This window comes from Lactuca serriola, chromosome 5 (assembly GCF_051521515.1).
Source record: "Lactuca serriola cultivar US96UC23 chromosome 5, Lser_US96UC23_V15, whole genome shotgun sequence".
In the NCBI taxonomy this organism is placed as follows: Eukaryota; Viridiplantae; Streptophyta; class Magnoliopsida; order Asterales; family Asteraceae; genus Lactuca; species Lactuca serriola.
The window spans coordinates 167,147,950-167,153,321 of record NC_136412.1 but is presented as its reverse complement, the minus strand read 5'-3'; the positions used below and the strand labels follow the sequence as shown (position 1 = coordinate 167,153,321).

Here is a 5,372-nt window from a genome sequence, read left to right as displayed (position 1 = left end):
GCTCCGCGAGGGAGCGAGGTTGACGGGTCCTTTTTATCGGATATTTCTTGGCTGCCTGCAAAGAGGACAAATTGCCCATAATTACAAAATACTTTTGTTTTTATCACTAATATAGGCAATGAACTTTTTTTACCTTACCATAAATTATGTAGTACTCAATGAAAAGTTTGATATGATTATTAGTTTAAACAATACGTATAAATAAACAAACATAAGTCAGGTGACAAACCATAACCACTTAACATGCAAACACAACTACATCAACGCTAATTAAAGACAAATCTTTATAAGTGCTCAAGAAGGTGACAAATGTATGATTTGTAGGTTGCTAATTTGATAACTCTTCTAAAAATGTTAAGAGATGTTTGATTGTTATTCTGACATGCGAATGACATAAATGATCCAAAAAGTTGTCAGAGTTCTATATAATACACCTAAATTTCCCTAATATCAAAGAATGGGACAAAACCAAGTGAAAGGGTAAATCTGTCCAAATCCTAGAAAAATTGAAAAAATATCCAATTTTCCAAAAGAAAAACAGATCTCATAATACCCTTGTATCTAACTCTCACCAATAAACCAATATCAACGTTACCTACAATTAAAAAATAACAGCAAAATCCAAGGAAAAACCCAAAATGAAAAATCTTAACCTGAGTTCATCCTTCCAGCTTTCTGGTGAGAATATAAAATTCAAAGTACATTGCTAGTTAGTGTTTCTTTTTTGAAAAAATAAATAAATAAATAAATATAAAAAAACGGAAAAAGCTGTTAATTGAAAATACATTGCTATTTACTGAACTTATAATCAAGAAATAGAAAATGAACCAAATGGCAATGTATTGTGGGTTTTTGGTAAGGAAATTAAGAGAAATTGAAAAAAAAAACAGAAAAAAAATAGGTATAAATGTAAAGTGAGTCGAGAAAAAAAAACAATAAATTACCATGTTTCTTCTTTCTTTCAATCCAAATAAGAGAACAAATAAACCAGTGAAAAACCATATCATTTGAAACAAAAAAAATGTTGCATGATCAAATACCTTTAGAAAAATGGGTGAGAAGAATTGAGTCAATAATGGTCTCTTTTTTTTCCTTTAAATCATCATCAACCTGAAAGATCATAAGATACTCTTTTTCTACCTTAGAATTGAAAATATGTTTTCCACCTGCATACCCTTTCTTCTGTTTTCTCTTGTGACTTCACAAATGATGACTCAGCATTTATTAATTATTAGGCTCTCAATATAATAAATATAAGAACAATAATAAGACTTACCGAATAGCTCTGTATTTTCTATAACTGTATTTCACATAAGGCAGACAATTCTCCATTAGATTCTCCAGCATGTAGAGAACATTTTTGGATCCAACACTTTTTAAAAATTAAAAAAATTATACATTTAATAAAATGTAACCATAATTTTATAATTTTATTACCTCTGATATGATTAAACGTTGGGTTATAACTTGCTGAAGTGTCATGAAGTTTCGATGTAGAACTGCATGATAAAGTATTCCAATGTATGATTCCATAAAGTAGAGACCAAAAACCTACATTATCAAAGATTAAAAAATTAAATTTATATAAAAAATGTTAAATTTACAAATAATAAGTTTGCTAATGACCTTATAAACCAAACTATTAGCTCTATATTAGAACACATGTTCTTTTCATCTTTAATTAACTTCACAGACACTTTCCCTCCAATTAGTGTAAAATATTGATCATAAGGAACATTTCAAATTAATACTATTTCTTTTAAACCATTAATCCCATGAAAAAATGACTATTTTGCCCTTACGTTTACATTTACAATTGAGCCCATTTTACATAGGGTCAATATATGAGGAGAGGTATACCTTGTTCAAGTTTGAAAAATACATTACCAAAGAGAAGTGGTTTCTTCCCTTGTCTCGTTTTAACAATATCACCATTAAACTCATCAATTGTCCGATTTTCCACATTTTCAGGTAAATTTTATCAACAGGGGGTTAGACACCATACATAACACACGATTGAGCTCTAACGGATGGTTACCTCCTGTAAACATATTCTATTATAATCAAAATATGGAATATACATATGAGCGATTTCGAATTTTCAAATAACCAAGCAAAGCGACCAAAAAAAATTAACGGTTCAATGTTGTATTCATGGAATGGTAATCAAGTCTCATTTCATAAGTTATTGAATAAACAACGATAAATGTTAGAAAAAAATCCATTTAATATTTAAGGTTCTACTATTGGCTGAATTCATTTGACCCGCAGAGCCTACAGATCTATCATGTCTTATGGGTTGACCATCTTTCATACTTTGAATGTCTTTAGGTAATCCAACAACACCACAATTTGGTGAAGCTCCAATGTAACCTTGCCCATGGGTATGTCCTAAGGCATGTTGCTATTATGATACTAAATAAAACCAATGTTGATTTTTTCAAATTAGGTTTTTGTCATTGTAAACCCATATTAGGGTGGTAACTATCAATTCCCTGAAAACCATGTTGATACCAGTTGTCAGTTTTACCCTTAAAAGTTCAAACTAAACAATAACATCATAATATGCAAGAAAGAAGAAAACACAAATGCCAATTTGTGTTAAGTGTATATAATACCAGATGTTGCCACGGCATCCACAAATGCCAATTTCTTCCCTATCTCCCTCGAACTCCTTTCCGCCTTCAACAACTTCACCTACATCTACAGTCCAGACTTAACATCTTTCATAAGTAAACTGTACACATAGAAAACTAAAATGAGAAAATAAATATTAAAATAGAAAAATCATTTAGGAATGGAAAATGAGAGGCAGAAATAGACTCTTGTGGAGCATACCATAGTTATTTTTTCCAGAAGATGGCATAAATCTTACATATCTCCATCATCACCGATCCCAAATCAAAAAACAAACTCTTCATCAACATTGACATTTCAACAAACACATATCGTGCAATAGTAGTTCCTACATAATAACATTCATTTGTTCAGACTTCAGACTCGAATTGGAACTTCAATCAACGAGTTTCTCATTCAAATCCTGTGAAATTTACCTTCAATTTTAAATGAAACCGATGGAAATGGAGTTCCAAGTTCCTAAAAAAATCTGATATCCCAGGGAAATCGTTTTCCATTACATACCCTCTGATGACCTACAAAGGAAATAAATAAAATCAACAGATTGTCAACTCGATGGGTGCAAGGGTTGGTAGCTTTTGTGAAAGAAATCTATTAGAGAATATAGATGTCAACGGAGTAACAACATAACACAATAACAAATACGTTGAGTGCGATTTGAAGAAAGACGACATGAAAGCGACGAATTTCTGAAAACAACAACGACAACAGGCAAAAACAGAACATTGGAAAGCATACAAATACCAAACAACAAAGAAAAGAAGCAAATCAATTGAAGAAAGTTGTTAACACATAATCAACATTTTTTCTAAAAGCAAAATAAGAAACATTAAAAAAGTCAAAGTCTGAAAAAGAAACTCCCCTGTACTTTCGAAGGTGTCATAGTGAATCGCCACCAGCGCCCTGCAATTAGCAAGCAGAATTCTAGTAAGCCCAAATTAAAAGTTGAAATAGAACGAAGTTAAAACAAAGTGAAATACAGAGGAGTAGTAGGCGTCGACCTCATCGGTCGATTCTCTCCGCCGCCTCTACTTGTCGTGTCCGCTTTCATCGGCTGAAGAATAGAATCAATACCCCCAAGTCCGAATAGGAATCTGACTTAGAGTGAATATCGTCGTGGTTCCAATTTGATTGAAAGCGATGAGCGGTTGAGGAGCAAGAAAGGGGAGCGTCAGAGATCGCAACATCGTCTGCTTTTTAGTGTAGAAGGTAAGCAGTAGGCAGTGATATATAGGTTGATGAGAATGAAGCAGTTTTGAGACGCTGAGCATCTATTTGGAGAATTAAACGGTGGAGAAGAAGAAGCAGACACGTATTATTCAGTCGTCGACTCATTTACCGGGATGTAAATCTGGTCTTTTTTAAATGGATCAATAGAAAGAAAGAAAGTACAAAATTTAACATCACACTTTACTGTAAGAATTTTATTATATATATATATATATATATATATATATATATATATATATATATATATATATATATATATACCATAATAAATGAAAATGACTTTGCCACATGTCTTCTTCTCATTCATTTGGACACATGGTATTTTCTAGAAATTTTAAATTTTTCTATTTTCTACTTGTCATTTTATTGTATTTTTGATTTTATTAAATTAAAATCCACATTTAATATATAAGGTAATATATATGTAAGGTATTTATTAGAAAATAGTTTATATATGTAATGTATCTAATGCATTAAAGTCTCATTAATTTTAATAATTCAAAAAATTTCTTATTTTTCTTATAAATTTAAAGTTTTCAAATTATTAAAATTTTATATTTAATTTTTTTTAAATAAATTCATGTAATACATGGGTATCACACCTAGTATATATATATATATATATATATATATATATATATATATATATATATATATATATATATATCTTTTTGAACAATAAATGTCTAAACTTAACATTTACATACTAAAATAGGGTATATACCCTTTATTTCCGGGTGATTTTGAAATGAAAAACTCCACCTTCATCCCACATGGATAAATCGATTATTTTAGTTTTTTTATAATTTTAAAAAAATAAATAAATATGGAATAAAAAACCTAGATAAGTCAACACTTTCTTCTAGGGATGGAATTGGTACGATATTAATTTGTTTCTTCTTAAATTATATATTATACCAACTATAATTGGTATAAAAAGTTTCCTATTGGTACTATACCAAGTATACTTGGTACCAATATATTTGGCTACCAACAAGTTGGTTGGTACAAATTAGTAATGTTATATCCCGACTTCTTTTAATTATCTATTGTAATATTTTAAAATAAGCAAATACATCGGTTAATTTTGAAGTTTAGTAAAAAAAATTAGTTACATAGTTCTTTTAATTTACAAAAGAATTCTATTGAAGTAACGCTAAAGTAACGTTTCAATTTTGTGTTTTAACGTGGTAATAACTATCAACTAATGCAACCAAATAACTTATATAATGTTTCTTAAAATTGTAAACACTAAACACAATTGACAATTGAAATATACGATTGTGTTTATATATATATATATATATATATATATATATATATATATATATATATATATATAGAGAGAGAGAGAGAGAGAGAGAGTTAGGTTCAAATGTTTTCACTATCTATTGTGTGCCCGATTGATTATGGACCAATCATTTTAGTTATTTTAAGAAAGTAATTAATGCATATTAAATACTGAAGATGTAATTAATACATATTATATCTTCAACATGTAATAT

At 29.4% G+C, this 5,372-nt stretch overlaps 1 long non-coding RNA gene across 8 annotated transcripts; it reads right to left on the bottom strand.

Annotated features, from left to right (window-relative positions):
* Positions 1 to 260: 260 nt before the first annotated feature.
* Positions 261 to 3,978, bottom strand: LOC145053237 (uncharacterized). 8 transcript variants are annotated; one of them, XR_013684395.1, is made up of 4 exons: positions 3,639 to 3,978; positions 3,054 to 3,540; positions 1,041 to 2,965; positions 261 to 675 (listed from the first exon to the last, which is right to left on the bottom strand). It is a non-coding gene; the product is annotated as an uncharacterized LOC145053237 (long non-coding RNA). The 8 variants fall into 8 exon arrangements; XR_013684397.1 differs by having other exon boundaries at positions 261 to 1,551; positions 1,861 to 2,965; XR_013684398.1 differs by having other exon boundaries at positions 261 to 1,551; positions 1,888 to 2,965.
* Between the last annotated feature and the right edge of the window lie 1,394 nt (positions 3,979 to 5,372).